We start from the raw sequence: 15134 nt of genomic DNA, 5'->3' as shown, positions 1-15134 counted from the left end.
ACCAAAATAAGACAGGTGTCCTTACAGGCCAGCCACACCCCAGCACACACACCAAATAATAATAATCACGAGACTTTATTTAGAAGCAACTAGCATAATAGCAGAAGCATCCAGGAGCCCTTTGGGGGAGTGTCTGTAAATGATAATTAAACGTGGGTACCTCCCCTGCCAAAGACAGCTTCAAATACAGCGCTACAAATGGATTCCGTGACTTCCTTTGTGCCAATGAGGCCCCGGAAATTTTCAGTGCCCTATGCCAAGAACTTAAAACTTGACTTTCAAAAGAGTCATCACTTAACGCCAGGGCCTTCCTTCTTCCAGGAAGTGGTTTCCATCATCCCAATAAAAAGGAGACTCTGGTGTATGTAGACGAGAGTTCAGTGAGATGAGAAAACTTTCCAATACAGGCAACAACAAAAAAACCACAAACTCTTTTCAGATTCCTTTTTCGGAAGGGGCATTGGTGGTGGATTTCAATTCTGCTTTTTAGTTTCCTTCACAATAGTAATGAGCTGTTCTGCTCACAGAGTTTGTGGGGGAGGTTTGAACCACTGGGACAGTGGCCTCTGGGGCATTTGCATAAGGCCACCCTCTTTTCTGAGCCCCTGTCTCAGGAAGATGGGCTCAGTGCCCCATAATCCATGAAGTCCTTTCCTGTAGCATCTCTTCTTACATTCCTTAATCAAAGCCATGGCTTGTTCTCTTTTCCTTTCTTCCTTGTATTTTCCTCCTGATTTACCTTTATACATTTTGCTACCAATCTAAATCCTACTTTCCCTTCAAGACCAAGTTCAAATTCCACTTCCTCTGTGAAATCTTTATTGCCAGCGGTAGTAATACATATCTTACACATAAGTAATGTTTTCCAGCTTTCATACACATTCCCTTACCCAAATGTCCTTGTTTCCTAGAGTTTTGAAGTTTTGCTGCTTACTCCCTTCTTTCATTATTAAGACAGACACCATTATAATAAGCATTTCTAGGTATTTCAAAAGACTCTAAGAGGGTGGTGTGTATTAAGAGTGTTGAGTGAGGTGTGAGGGGTTTTGTGAATATTCTGTTATTGGTTTTTATCCTGGGGCCAGCATAAAGGGCAGTGCGGATCCTGAGAACAGGGACCCCACCCACCCGGCACCTGAGAACAGGGCCCCCCACCCACCCAGAACCTGAGAACAGGGCCCCCCACCCACCAGATCCTGAGAACAGGGCCCCTCACCCACCCCCGCCGTGGCTCACTCCTGATTGCACAGGTGGCCCCACTAGCGCTGGATTTTAAGGAAACCAAGCACAGAATGGATAAGAAAATCCTACAAGCAGGAATATCTCCTGTTTTGTTCACTCTTCTGTTCCAATGACAATTTGATTCTCAGGAAACATATGTTGAATAAATTCTGCCCTTTCTCTGAAAGGAAAATCAGACTATTTCAATTTTTCAACTGCCTTTCTGCAGTTGATCGAATTTCTGCTTTTACTCTGTGACTCAGTAACCCCAGATCTCTTTGATCAACTGCCATAAGGGCACGGAACCATCCACACTATCTCTGAAGTGTGGCAATGGTAGGTGGAGGGGTAAGGGTGGAAGGGTTTGTGAAAACAAGTGCCCTGGTTCAGTCCTTCAGGCTGCCACCTGCTAGACCAGCATCAGCATACAGGCGCACCCAGTAAGAGCGTTGGGGTTACTCTGCTCCTCCTGGAACAAGACGCAGAACCCACAATGAGAGCCCAGGCTGGCCCCATGCCATGTTGGGGTAGGTATCAGCAAGGGTGCCAGCAGCTTCTACTACCATTCTTTTTTTTTTTTAAATATGGAACGCTTCACGAATTTGCATGTCATCCTTGCACAGGGGCCATGCTAATCTTCTCTGTAGTGTTCCAATTTTAGTATATGTTCCAACAAAGCAAGCACTCTACTACCATTTTTAAGTTGCATTTTCTTGATTTGGCACTCACCCAATTACTATACTTCTTTGACTGTTTCCAGAGCTCTAAAGAAGATGGTTCCACTGTTTTTGCTAGTTGTTCAGAGATTCTGCCAGGAAATGGCCCCCTCAAGGGCCTTAGGCTGCCATCTTGAGCAACTGGAAGTCTCTAGGCTCTACTATTAATGAGCCCTGGTATTTGTCCCAAGCATCAGTTCCCTCACTGAAATAAGTATACCTATAAAATATGTACCCCCATACAAATTATTGTGAAAGTCAATGGCATTGCATGTGAAAGTTGTGTAACATATGGACAGAATTTGATCAACATTAGTTCTCTTCTCCTCTTTTAAAAAGGTAAAGAAAAAAGTTCATGCTTTTTCTTTATTTGAAAGGGCATAATCCGCTTTACCTTTTATTATATTATACTGTAAGCTTTAACCTGGAGTTGACTCTCACTGCTTAAAGCAATTCCTTGGTGACAGATCAACAGCGGAATTGCTGACAAATATTTACTTTCTCCATATGTCGGATACTGTTATTAGAAAATGCAAGTAAATTTAATAAAGTAGTAAAATACAACTGAGAATAACATGAGAACAGTGCCAGTTACAAAGGTATACATATATTTTTAGTGCTTGTAACAATTTTCATCTGTGGGTCTCATAATACCTTATAAACACTTACCTGTTGCTTACAATTCCCTGTGAAACAGCTATCAGTATCATTATTTTGATCTTACAGCAGGGACAGACTTTCTGGCCTGGAGTTTCTGTGTTCACACAAATCAACCCACATGAAAGCTGACATAAGCGTACTTTATAAAGCAACTTTCTCAATTAAGTGTATGATGTACCCATCAGCAATTTTGGTATCCCTTCTCTGCTTCTCCTTTGACCTATGATATTGGCACTGCTGTGGTGGTGTTTTTTTTCCTTGCGTGGACAGGCACTGGGTATCGAACCCAGGTCTCTGGCATGGCGGATGAGAATTCTGCCACTGAACCAGTGTGGCACTGCCCAACACTGTTGGTTTTTGATCCAACAGCATTGGCCCCATTCCTTCTTCCCTGCTGGTGGAGACCACCTCCCATTGTAGAGGCTGAAAACCTCAGCTCTTCCCTTTCCCAGCCTCTCTTGCAACTAAGTCACACACATGAGATCCGATCAAGGCCAATGGATGTGAGGGTAAGTCTGCTGAAAGACTTTGAAGAAAGTCTTCTCTACCTAAGGAAATAAAACAAGTAAAAAGAAACTTCCTTTCCTGGTAGATGTATGTGAAGTTGGGGTGCCTGGAGCAGTGGCCGCCATCTTGTGGCTTTGGGTGGGGGGTGGGGTGGTTAAGGACAGGGTCAACCTTATGGGGGTGGTAGAGAGGAGAGAACCTTGAGCCTACAGAACTCTTTTATATGATACAATAATGGTCCCTATTTTTTAAGCCCCTGGGAATGGAATATTCTGTTGTGGCCAAAAGCATGCAAAATGGTAGCCATCATATGCAAACTCATTTCATGTTTTGTGCAGGAGAGAATCTTCTTTTTTACACCTTTATCCTAAAAAACAGTTTGTGAAGAAGCTTGTTTGATAAAACTATACTCCTGACATTTGTGCAGAGGGGAGGAGGGTGGAACCAAACAATTGAGCATCTTTATTCTGTCCCAAACTGTGTGTTCTCCATTATTTCTCCTGGTCTGGACAAGGTAAGTAACTTCACTACATATAGGGATTTACTAATTGGTGTGTTGCTTCAGTCATCAAATATTTATTGAAAGCCTTCTGTGTGCCAGGGGACACAAAGATGAATAATTCAGAGCTCTGCCCTCAAAGACTCACAAGTTGGTGGGAGAGACTGGGAGACAACTAGATGAATAGCTAAAACCTGGACTCAAATCAATTAGGACCTTGGAAGAAAACAAATTGTATATTCAAAACGTTTAATTGAAGAGATCTTAGATGGGTTTGATGGAACAACAAGAGTTGTTGACTAACGTCTGTGGGAGACTATTACCACCCTTAAGCCTTAAGAGACAGGGGAAGACAGTTTGGGGCCAAAAAGAGGGACTGCCTGTAGGCCTTAACTGAGGAATGCAGCCCTTGCAGCTCTCTTGCCCACCTGAACCCAAGCTCCTAGCCGGAGGTCAGAAGGTGAGGGAGCCCAAGTGTGGCAGCCTGTACAGGTGAGACTTCTGGGGCACCAAGGGCAGAGAAGAGCAGAAAATGGTGAAGGAGGGGCAAGTGAAGAAGGGGGCGGGGGCAGTGAGGCAAGTGGAAATAATCCACACAATACTAAACACTGGTTTTGTTCCATGGCTCTCTTCTGTTAATATTAACTATGACAATTACCTATTTTAATTTTCCTGAAGTGAGCACTCTTTGGTATTTACATTCTTTCAGAGAGCTTTATTTCCGGCAGTGGTAGAAAGGGCCATTCCAACAGGAGCAGAAAATTCATTTGAATCTTAGAAAAAAAATGCTTAACTGCATATACATCGTCAACTCTAGCTTAATTAAAAATGTACAGTTATTTACATACAGCAGGCCTGAGGGGAAAGTGCTAAGGATTAAAGATTTCATTAACTGTGTATGCAGGGAAATTATGTGCGACTCCTAGGGTAGGGGCAGGGGGAGAAGGGAAAGGGTGTATTTAACCGGTGTTAGCTTTCGCTCAGTGATGTGAAGCAGGACAAGAAGCCTCAATTTTAGCAACTTGAGATTAAAATTCTAAGGAATAAGAATACTTAACTTTTAATGAACTCTAATCTCTTGAATCAAATTTATAATTACTTCGCATCCCACCCAGACTAACATTGGAATCTTCATTAATTCAAATTATTATCCATATGTCCTGACCTAGAAATGTCTCATATACCTCTTTCTCTCTCTCTTTTTAAGCAATATAGCAGTAGTGTGCTTGGAGAAGTTGTTTCCCAACAGAAGTGTCAAGCTCTCAAAAGTTTGGTCTCCGCTTATTACCTGGATAACAAAAGGTGATACTGAAAATTTCCATCTACACCACATATATGGAATCCCTCCCTATTTGTGAATGCTTGGTGACTAGCTCTTAGAGATCAATGTTTGCTTCCATTTTTCTAACAACTTTATATGTGCACATATTTTAGGGCCAGATGATACTAGAACGCTTTTATTTTATATATAAAACAGCATTACCTCCTTACCACTCTCTGTTTCCCAGAGGCAACCTCTAGCTACCAGTTTAGCAAACTCTTTTGGTGTTTCCTTTCTTATCTCCAAATTACATGCTGCTATTTCTCTCCCTTGGTTTTTCCATTTTAGGCATTAGCTATTGACTTCCCTTTACGGAAGATAACAGTTTTGTTCTCTTACACCCCTAGCCTTTCAGCCTTTGTGACGCTCAGAGACACTCTCTGTCTTTCCATCCACTCATTGATACCAATATAGTTACAATATAATTTAGTTATAGCAATATTCAGTGTTTATATAATTCTGCTTGTAAATGTTCTTCTCAGCTGAGTCACACAGTATATTATGATTACTTTTCCTTTCTCGCACAATATTATGTTTTCCTTTTCCTTCTTGCATGGTTTTGTTTTCCCTGGTGCTTGTAATAGTCCTGGGCTTGTGGGGGTGCGTGTGCATACTTAGCTTTGGGTGTATTTATCACTAGTTCACACCCAAGCTATCCTAGCTGTGTAAATCTCTCAATACATTCAAACAAATAACGGAATCTATCAGTTCATCCTTCTGGAGGAAATCCCTCCTGAAGTTTTCTGACCTCTATCTCATTGTTTCCAGCCATCATCTTGGATCTCCTCTCTTTGCTTCTTCCACGTCACATAGCCTTTGTTTTCTGTATCCCATTTTTTCCTCTTACATTGTTTATTCTCTTGTTTTATGGGGTACCCCCTGCAATAGCTTCCTAGGCAAGTTCTTCCTGAGCTAAATTCCCTGAAACCTTATCTTTCTTAGTAAGTTAGTTATTTAATATGTTACTTATTTGATTTTCGGGCTAGATACACAATTCTAGGTTAGAAATAATTGTTCCTCAGAATTTTTAAGGAACTGCTCCATTGTCTTTTAGCTTCTGGAGTTGATGCAGAATCATCTAAGTCCCTTCTGATTCTTGATTCTTTGTATGTGAGCTGCTTGCTTGTGTCTGGAAGTGCTTTGCATCTTATATTTGTCCCCAGTGTTCTAAAATTTTGCACTGTTTTGTTCTGGTGTGGATCGTTTTCATACATTGGTGTAAGTTTATGGTAGGACCTTTTAATGGAGAAAAGTCCTTCAGTTCTGGAAGTTTCCATGTTGTTTCTTAAATTATTTCCTCTTCATTGTTTCTTGTTTTCACTTGATTAATGTTTCCTCGATTAGTTCTTTAATTTTCTTCTTTTTTTTTCTCTCCAATTTCTTTGTCTTGTTCCATTTGCTAGGAGATTTCCTCAATATTATCTTTCAACTTTCTCACTGGGTTTAAAATGTCAGCAATTATATTTTTTACCTTCTTGAGTTTCTGCCTTCCTACCCTTCCTTCTTTCTTTCATCTCCTGAAAAATTCATTCATATAAGATTCTTTTCTTGTTTTATGGATGTAATGTTTTCCCTTATCTCTCTAAGGTTATCATTGTTTTTTCTTTTCCTTCTGTCTGGATAGTCTCTGTTTCTACATTTTGCTCTTTTTCTCTTGGTTTTGCTCTCTGTCATTCCTGTTAGCTACTGTCCTCAAGTGTCTTGTCTGATCATCCTCAGTGGTTAGCTTGTAAGGAGGGGTCACTGAAGGCTGATTGGAAGCTCTGAGGGGCTCGTCACCCGTGGTCTTTGCCAGAGGATCACCTGACTCATTTCCTCAGATGCCCCCTTGGTCAGTCTCTTTAGGTCTTTTCATATCAGCTGGTGACATTTCCCAGAAAAGACACTTCCAAACTCCTCCCAGGAGGTATATGGCTAGATGCCAGAATTCTAGCCCTAAAGCAGGGGAAGAGGCTGGAGTTTCAAATACTCGCTTTTTAAAGCTAACACCTATTCTCCCTGTTTTTCACACTCTTCTTTCAGCTATGCTGGGTATGTCAAGTCCAGAGAGCCTTGGGGTACTTTCTCCAGAAAATAAACCTGCTGTCTTCTGCTGAGTGGGGAAAGGCAGTTACCCAGCTGCACAAAGTCAACCAGTCAGTCTGGCCTCTTCTTTAAAAAGTGTTTCATCCAGTCCTCTTTCACCCCCACCGTCTACATACTTGGTGCCACCAATTTTGTGGGGTTTTGGAGTCAGCAGGTTGTGGGAGAGGGGTCAATGCAAATAAGGTTGATTCTTAGTTTTCTCCACTGCCAGCTGTGGGTGTGGTTTCCTTCAATCTGTTAAGTCAATGATCACTTTTGCATTTGATTTCCATGTCCAATCTCTTCCCCATCTCTCTTTGTCTCTGTGGGTTTGTGCCCTTTAAAGAAACGTGTATAGTCATTTCAGTGGGGTTTCCAGAAAGAGTGGAGCTAAATGTCCTTGTCCAATCTAAGGAGACTCTCTTACCCTGGGTACAAAGTTTATGGGGGCACCAAAATCTCAGTCATCAAGACAAATAATATTTAATGCAATCTCTTAATAAACTGAAGTCAATGCAAGAAATCCATGATGAAAAAAATATTGCGATTTTCAATAAAGACAAGATCAGTAAGACTGATCTTTCCTTTTACCTCATGCTCCAACGTGGCTCAGCATGGCCTTAGTCCAACCTACTGTCTTTAACCAGAAGTCTTGACAACCTTTGCTTTCTTCATAGCCATGTCCGTCTGTAGAAGTCACATAAGGTCTGAAGATCATTTCCTCAGTTGTCCCTCATGCAAAGTCACTTGAAATCCAAGAAATAAGGGCTAACTCTAGTCTGACCTCAATCATTTTGAACTGAACACTAAACTAACTTGCCTATGGTAAGTTGACTTGTGCAGTGTCGATAGAAGCATCTACCTGTCCTACAAATGGGCTCCTCTCATCACAATGAGCACCTCTTTGAAAACTTTGTGGCATTGAAAGACATATGTCTGTATTGGAAGGCAAAGGAGGAAGCTCTGAAATTGACATTTTTAAATCTGGAATTTGGATGTTTTAAAACCTGGATATTTGGAGTGAGGGGTTAGTCAACTGCAAGGCAGCTTCCAAAACCAAGATTGCATGAATTCAAGTTTTCTGCCTGAATTTATGTCAGGAATCTTCTTACAATGTTTCCACCTTGGTAGTTTAATGTAATCTACTCCAGGCTGAACTCAGACACCTCAGCTTTTGTTTGGAAAATGCTGTGAAAATGCAACCCCTCCTCCTCCTTTTCTTAACTTTCAGGAAACTTGACTGTGCCTTTCTGGGTCATGCTAAACGATGGGCTACACCTAACTCCAAAACGTCCGAAGACCTCAGAGAACTCTCTTTTACTGATATTTTCCAGAAATGATTTGATTCCTCTAGGAAAATTACATCCTCCTTCAAATAAATCGCCCTTCACCTTTCCCTACCTGGTAACCATGTTCCTGAACCCTTTCACTGATGTCACCCTGCACACTCTCAGAAGTCCCCCCCTCTGGGGACTTTTCCCAGCAGCTTCCTGTCTTACACTAAATAGGTCACACACAAAAGCAGGAGTGCTGTTCCCAGGATCAGTTGTAAAGAAAAGCTCAAATTTCCAACTGTACCTTGAGGCGCCAGAGGAAGGCACTCTAAAATTTCAAGGTAATGTTATTAGTCTTTGTTGGAAACACATTGTGGTATTAAGTGGATCCATGGAAAATAAAACACGGGGACACCTGCTTGGCAGTTCTGTTTACTGAAGGAGCTGGTAACCTACTTTTGCTCAGCTTTTGAAAGGGAGTAAGTGTGAGTGAATGAGAGAGTACATGCGTACGTGTGTGTATGTTTTTTTCACCAGTGGTGAAATTTATTTGTAAGGTGCCAGGTAAGAACAAGGTACCATTATGAAGAGAGGCATTACCTCACAGCTCAGAGACTAATGAGACCACACCTGGAGTATTTGGTTCTGTTTCGGGAAGCTTAGTTACAGAAAGATGATGGCTTGGGGGATGCCAAGAGAACAGAAAACAATGAAGTGATATGGGAAATGGAAACTACCAGGACATGGGAAAACATTTCAAGAAAGCAACTGTACCCATCTTCAGTAACTTACCAGTTATTTAGTGAGAGTCTAAAATACAGAAGGTCTCCACGCAAATGCAAAGGTAAGACCCAGTCCCCTCCCTCCGAACACTAAAGATATAGAAAGTCCAGGGTAGTTCTAACATGCAGACAACTCCAATTCTTCTCAACGTGATGCCTGTGAAGAAGTAGAGTGTTGCTTCATCTGGAATACTGATTCATTTCCTGAGCCCTCGTAATAGAAACATACCAACCCCGCGGTAGATAAACAGAAATTAAACAGGCAGGCACTCCTTCTTTCTTCTACCAACAAATAATTTTAATTGAAAAGCCAAGCTAAGCCCAAAAGAGAATAAGCATTTCAGTCACCTGGAAATGCTACAGTGAAATACAAACCTCTAAGTAGTGTAAAAAGAGAGACGCAAAGAAAAATTAGTTCTCTCCAAGCAAAATCTCTTCTAGGGTTTATAAGCCATTATAAACATACAGTCACGAGATTAAAAATGGGAAATGACTGTGGGAAATACATTAATTTGTGGTGTACATGACAATCAAGGAGAGCGTAGGGCAGTAGGGCTTCATTATCCCAAATGGAAACTGCACTGTGCTCAGTGTCTGGCTTTGCTCCTATGGCGACCCAAACAAATGACCACAAATAGAGTGGCTTGAAACAACACACATTTATTGTCTTTGACTTCTGTAGGTTAGAAGCCCGACACAGATCTCACTGGGCTAACATCAAGATGTCAACAGGGCCGAGTCCGTTTCTCAAGTTTCAAGGTGAGACCTCAATTCCTTAATTTTCCAGCTTCTAGAGGGTGCCTCCATTCCTTGGCTGGCAGCCCTTTCCACCATCTTCAAAGCCACAGTGTAGGTTGAGTCCTTCTCATGTTGCATCACTCTGACTTACTCTCTTGCCTCCTTCTTCCACTTTTAAGGACCACTGAAGTTACATTGACCCCAACTGGATTATCCAGAATAATCTGCTCATTTTACATTCAGCTGATGAGTACCCTTAATTCCCCTCTGCCGTGGAAGGTAACATAACCACAAGTTTCAGGAGCAATGTGGGTGTCTTTGGGAAGGCTATTGTCCTTCCACCCGCAACAGCCTTCAAGGAATATCGCATTCTGGAAACCTCTAATAAAAAGGATGGATAAGGAGTGGGAGAGTGCCTGAGACTATTCTACATGGGCCTTTCAGGTTTCTGCACTTTTTGAGAGCAGAGGAGCTTGATGCTTTTGTTTCAGGCTATACTTTAAAAAGCATTTATGTTGCAAACTACCGTGACATATAGAAGTACCTCTGGAGCAAGGCTTTTTTTGTTTTGTCTTTTTAACCATCAGTATATCAAAGAAATGTCTCCCTCCAGGACAAAGGTCAGGCAGGTTTACTGTCCATTATGAAAGATTTAGGTTCTCTAGGTTCAGAGTCTCTTGTAAGTATCACGGGCACCTCTCAGCAGTGCCCTGGGGGAACTGGAGCGTGGGGAACTGGCGTGGATGTGGATACTCTGGCTACTGGCATTACCGTGAGTTGTAACAATCCTTTTTCTCTGACCCGGGGGTGTTGTGTCTTCTGCAAGCTTCTACAAACTGTGGTGGGCTAACCTGTTGGCTGGTAAGCAGGGTAAATATTGGGTCCCTTCACAGTTCATGGCAAAGGGGTTTTCAGGTAGGAAATTTGGAGAATGAGGAGAGAAATCACAGTGAGTTTCTGTGACTGAACAATTCAACCCAGAAGCCAAGCGTCAGGGGAGTTCAGCTTCCCTCGGGGGTTCTCCAAGTGTGGCCCCTGCACCTGCAGCATCAGCATGACCTGCGAACTTGCTAGAAATGTAAACTCTTCAGCCACCCCCCAGACAACTGGCGCACAGTCTCTGAGGTGGGGCCCAGCAATCTGCAGTTCAACAAGCCTGCGTGTGCCTCAGAGGGCACACAGTTTGAGAACCACTGCCTACCCGGTGGCCCCTACCTCAGCTGAAGCCTGAGTGTGGCTAAAGGTCAGTTTTCATCGAGGGATACTGAGAGCCGGGGTGTGAGGGAGCCAGAAGAGAGCCTTCGCCTGTTCATGCTCTATGCCTCCCTCACCCCCACTTTGATGCCTCGGGATGGGGACTCCTGTGCTTTTCACAACCTTTGCCCTCTGCATTCTCACCCTAAGGAGAGCTGAACTCTTACTAGACAGCACGTCACATGGTGGGGGAGGCAGTCAGCCTTGGCGTGTGCCCCTCACTGGGGCTCTGACCTCAAGAAGCAAACGCAACCTGCCAGCTAGACCACCCCCAAGGCAGAGGCGGAGGGAGGGCGACACAGGAAGCAGGGTTTCGGGGGGGACCAGGGGGGCTGCAAAAGCAGACTTTGCCCCAAAGTGAAAAGTAACCCAAGGGGAGCTGTGAAAACTCACTCGGGACATGCCCTGCACAGTGAGGGGGCCTGGGACCCACCCAAGGGGACGCTGGGCTCTTTCAGCTGGAGGCAGCGAGATTCTAGGAGAATAAAAGCAACTGTGAGCGCACTCTTATGAAAAAGAGTTAAATGTTCTGTGCACATACAATGTTACAATGTTCAGACCAAAGTAGAGGACATACTCTGCAAAATCACTTAAAGGCACAGGAGGACCAGAACAGACAAAACAAATAGATTCAACAATGCATGGGGGAGAAAATGACTAGCCAAATTTTCAAATAGCTTAGCCATTTTTTTTTTCTTTCCTAAGGTAGAAATCACCTTGAGAAACCTCCCTAGTTCTCCAGCCCTGGAACACGTGAAGGATGAACAATTGTCTTACTGCAAAAAAAAAAAAAAAAAAAAAAAGCAGAGGGGGAAAAAAACAATACTGGCAGAGATACGAGGGTATTTCTTTTTCCTAATTATCTTTCCCCCCCATCACCCAAAATATCACAGCATCAAAAACACTCTATTCACAACCACATGAAAAGGTACTAGTTAGCAAAATGCTGAATGCAACAACCAAAAAAAAAAACTTTGATACCCAAACGAATTTATCAGTACAGGGTATGGAGCTGTCAATCTCGCTTAGAATGGGCCTGGGAGCCCCAGGAGATGAGCTCCGGTGTCTGTGGAGGGCACTAGTCACTCTTTTCCTTGGCTCTTCCCACTGTTGCAATGTGTTCTGGGTGCTTTGGAACCAGGTATCAAATCCCCTGGGGCCTCAGGCCCTCTATGTGCACTGCACACCACCTGGGGGGCCCCAGTGGCTGCTTCTCATGGGGCATTCACAGGACATTGTATCAGCTTATTACCATTGGACAGAGCCACGCTGCCTGCCCATGCTCATGCCTTCTTTCAGTTAAACCCTCCCACTGGGTTTCCGTGCTCCCTACCCACATGTCCATCCCAAATTGCTGGCTATTTTTGTGGGGTTTGATGAGCCACACTCCAACAGGAAGCATCTGGACTTTGTAAGGTGGGTTTATTAGCCACCACCTTTCAGCATGTGTATCTTTGGCCCCAAATGACCATCGTCATGGCTGACCACATGTATGGCCAAACACAGCCTTGTCTCCTCAGACTGTTACATCAGGCAGGACGCGTGAGCCAGGTCAGAGGGGATCGTGGCCTGAGTCTGTTTGTACAACGCCCTGTCAGTCCATGAAGGCTGCAGCGGGGGCTGCAGAGGGGCAGGCTGACCAGTGTGAGGTCAAGCCCTGCTGGTCTGAGAGAACGCGATCCAGGACCATAAAGAAGGGGCCTCCATCAGGGTCTGCACACCTGGAAGGCAGCTTTAAATCAAAACAGAGGCTTGGGAGGGTCAGCACGCCTGGTAGTGGGAGGCCGGCACTTACCTCTGGCTTGTCCTTCCAGCCAACCAGGATTAAAGCCCTTCCTGGCCGGGTGGTTGTGAAAACCTTGTGTCTGATGCTCCTTTTATCCAGGGGGAGAACAGATGAGCAGAAAAATGTGGATAAAAATAAATAAATAATAGGGGGCATAAGGGATGAAATAAATTGGGTGGAAATACTAGTGGTCGATGAGAGGGAGGGGAAAGGGGTATGGGATGTATGAGTTTTTTTCCTTTTCTTTTTTTCCCTGGAGGGATGTGAATGTTCTAAAAATGATCATGGTGATGAACACACAATGTGATGATATTGTGAGCCACTGATTGTACACCACGTATGGACTGTATGTGTGTGAAGATTTCCCAATTTAAAAAAAAGTCCTTTTTGAGTCACTTAGAGGACTCTCTTTGTCCTCTCGAGCAGCGTGGTGCCCGAGTAGCTCTGTGTCTTCACTCACTGGTCTGTTTCCCTGTTTGGAAACTCTGTGCCCTGGATGCGCTGCGAGCCGGCCTCCCTGTGTCCCCGTCCCTTGTCACTCTCCGAGGTGCCCGGGAAGCTGTGCACTCGCCAGCCAGCCTCACAGAAGCTCCACGGTCAAGAAACACATCCCAGCAGGACAAAATACTCCATCCTAACTCGAGTACTTCTGGAACCTTCTGACAGGGATTACACATACATGGTGCACAGTTACAGCAGTGAAAGTCCCTTTTCCTAACTTCTCCATGTCCCGCACACCTTCTGTCTGCTTCCTTTGCTCCCAAATCCCTGAAGTGGCTCTACTCCTCACCCCAGGGTGGGAAACCCTCCCCGGTAGCCCGAGACCCACGACTCTGGGTTTCTGTCCCCTCAGTGCCCGGCGAGCAAGGATGGAATTCTTTACAGGGGGCGAAAGGAGGCGCATCAGGGAACATTCTCCTGTGGTTTTATTCTGCCGCAATCCCTTCTAGAATCATCTGCCCTGACTCTCACCTCTTCTTCTCTCCTTGCTTCCCTGCTAGGCTGGGGTATTGGTGCCGGGAGACCTGGAGACCCCTTGCCCGCCTGGGCAAAGCGCTTGGAGGCAGCCCCCACGGAGGAGGGTCTACTGCATTTCAAGATTGGAGGGAACCTCGGGCTTCTCAGGCTGTCTGTACACACGACACACGCACAAATGTATTTTTCACATATTTTCAGGAAACTGTAAAGCTCATTGTTCTGTTTGTGAAATAGCAATAAACAGAAATTAAGGCTCTTTGTTTGCCCTGGAGATCATTCCACATGAATGAACGTGCAATACCGCAACAATTTGTAGACCTGACTTAATCTTAATTCTTTGTGACCTCTAGTGGCTGCAGAAGGACTTCGCTATTTTTTCAGATCACTTAGTTTCAGGCTTTCATTGCTATTTCCTCCGACTCTCTCTCGCGCCCACCCCGCTCTCCTCCATCCAGCCACCTCCTTGTCCCACCTGACCTTGGCAATAACTTCATTAACCAGCATCTCTGACCCCATTTGCAATCCCCTCCGCCCATTGTTGACAGATTAACTCAGGGACAGAGCCCCTTACCCATGGTTTTCACATACAGAAATGAAGCTGAAAGGCATGTTTTGCTCATCTGGCTAAAAAAAAACCTGCCCCAAATTGTTGTGAGGCTATTGAGCATCTTTATTGCTTTAGTATGAAAAAATCATACACTTTGTGCTGAATGATTAATGTGTTTGAGCACTGCGTACTGTCTGAGAGCCTCCTTGGAGGTATAATGTCATATGAGTTATAGGCAATCTATTACCTTTCTAAAATACAAAACATCCTGAATCTGAAATGCTTCGAGCCCCCTGGATGTCAGATGAGGGATGGGGTCCTGCTGTAAGGACAACGTTGCTTTCCCACCCAATGTCCATTGCTGTTCTAGTTTGCTAAGCTGCCTGAATGCGACACACCAGAGATGGACTGGCTTTCAATAAAAGGGGATTTATTTCATTAGTTCTCCAGAGGAAAGGCAGCTAACTTTCAATTGAGGTTCTTTCTTACGTGGGAAGGCACAGGGTAATCTCTGCTGGCCTTCTCTCCAGGTCTCTGGGTTCCAACAGCTTTCCCCAGTGTGCTGGTTTGAAAGGAAGTATGCCCCCTAAGAAAAGCCATGTTTTGATATAAATTCCATTTCATAAATGTAGAATAATCCCTATTCAATACTGTATATTTGAAACTGTAATCAGATCATCTCCCTGGATGATGTGATATAGTCAAGAGTGGTTGTTAAATGGGATTAGGTGATGACATGTCTCCACCCATTTGGGTGGGTCTTGATTGGTTTATTGGAGTCCTATAA

The 15134-nt window shown here is 44.0% G+C and overlaps 1 long non-coding RNA gene and 1 other non-coding gene across 2 annotated transcripts; one reads left to right on the top strand and one right to left on the bottom strand.

Annotated features, from left to right (window-relative positions):
- Positions 1 to 1799: 1799 nt before the first annotated feature.
- Positions 1800 to 1906, bottom strand: LOC143661857 (U6 spliceosomal RNA). Its single transcript, XR_013164894.1, has one exon. It is a non-coding gene; the product is annotated as a U6 spliceosomal RNA (small nuclear RNA).
- A 6987-nt stretch (positions 1907 to 8893) lies between these two features.
- LOC143661742 (uncharacterized) lies at positions 8894 to 14046 on the top strand. The gene is made up of 3 exons (XR_013164794.1): positions 8894 to 9106; positions 9727 to 9803; positions 13824 to 14046. It is a non-coding gene; the product is annotated as an uncharacterized LOC143661742 (long non-coding RNA).
- Positions 14047 to 15134: the final 1088 nt, after the last annotated feature.

The sequence above is a fragment of the Tamandua tetradactyla genome, chromosome 17 (genome assembly GCF_023851605.1).
Source record: "Tamandua tetradactyla isolate mTamTet1 chromosome 17, mTamTet1.pri, whole genome shotgun sequence".
Lineage (NCBI taxonomy): Eukaryota > Metazoa > Chordata > Mammalia > Pilosa > Myrmecophagidae > Tamandua > Tamandua tetradactyla.
This window is presented reverse-complemented; position numbering and strand designations above follow the sequence as displayed.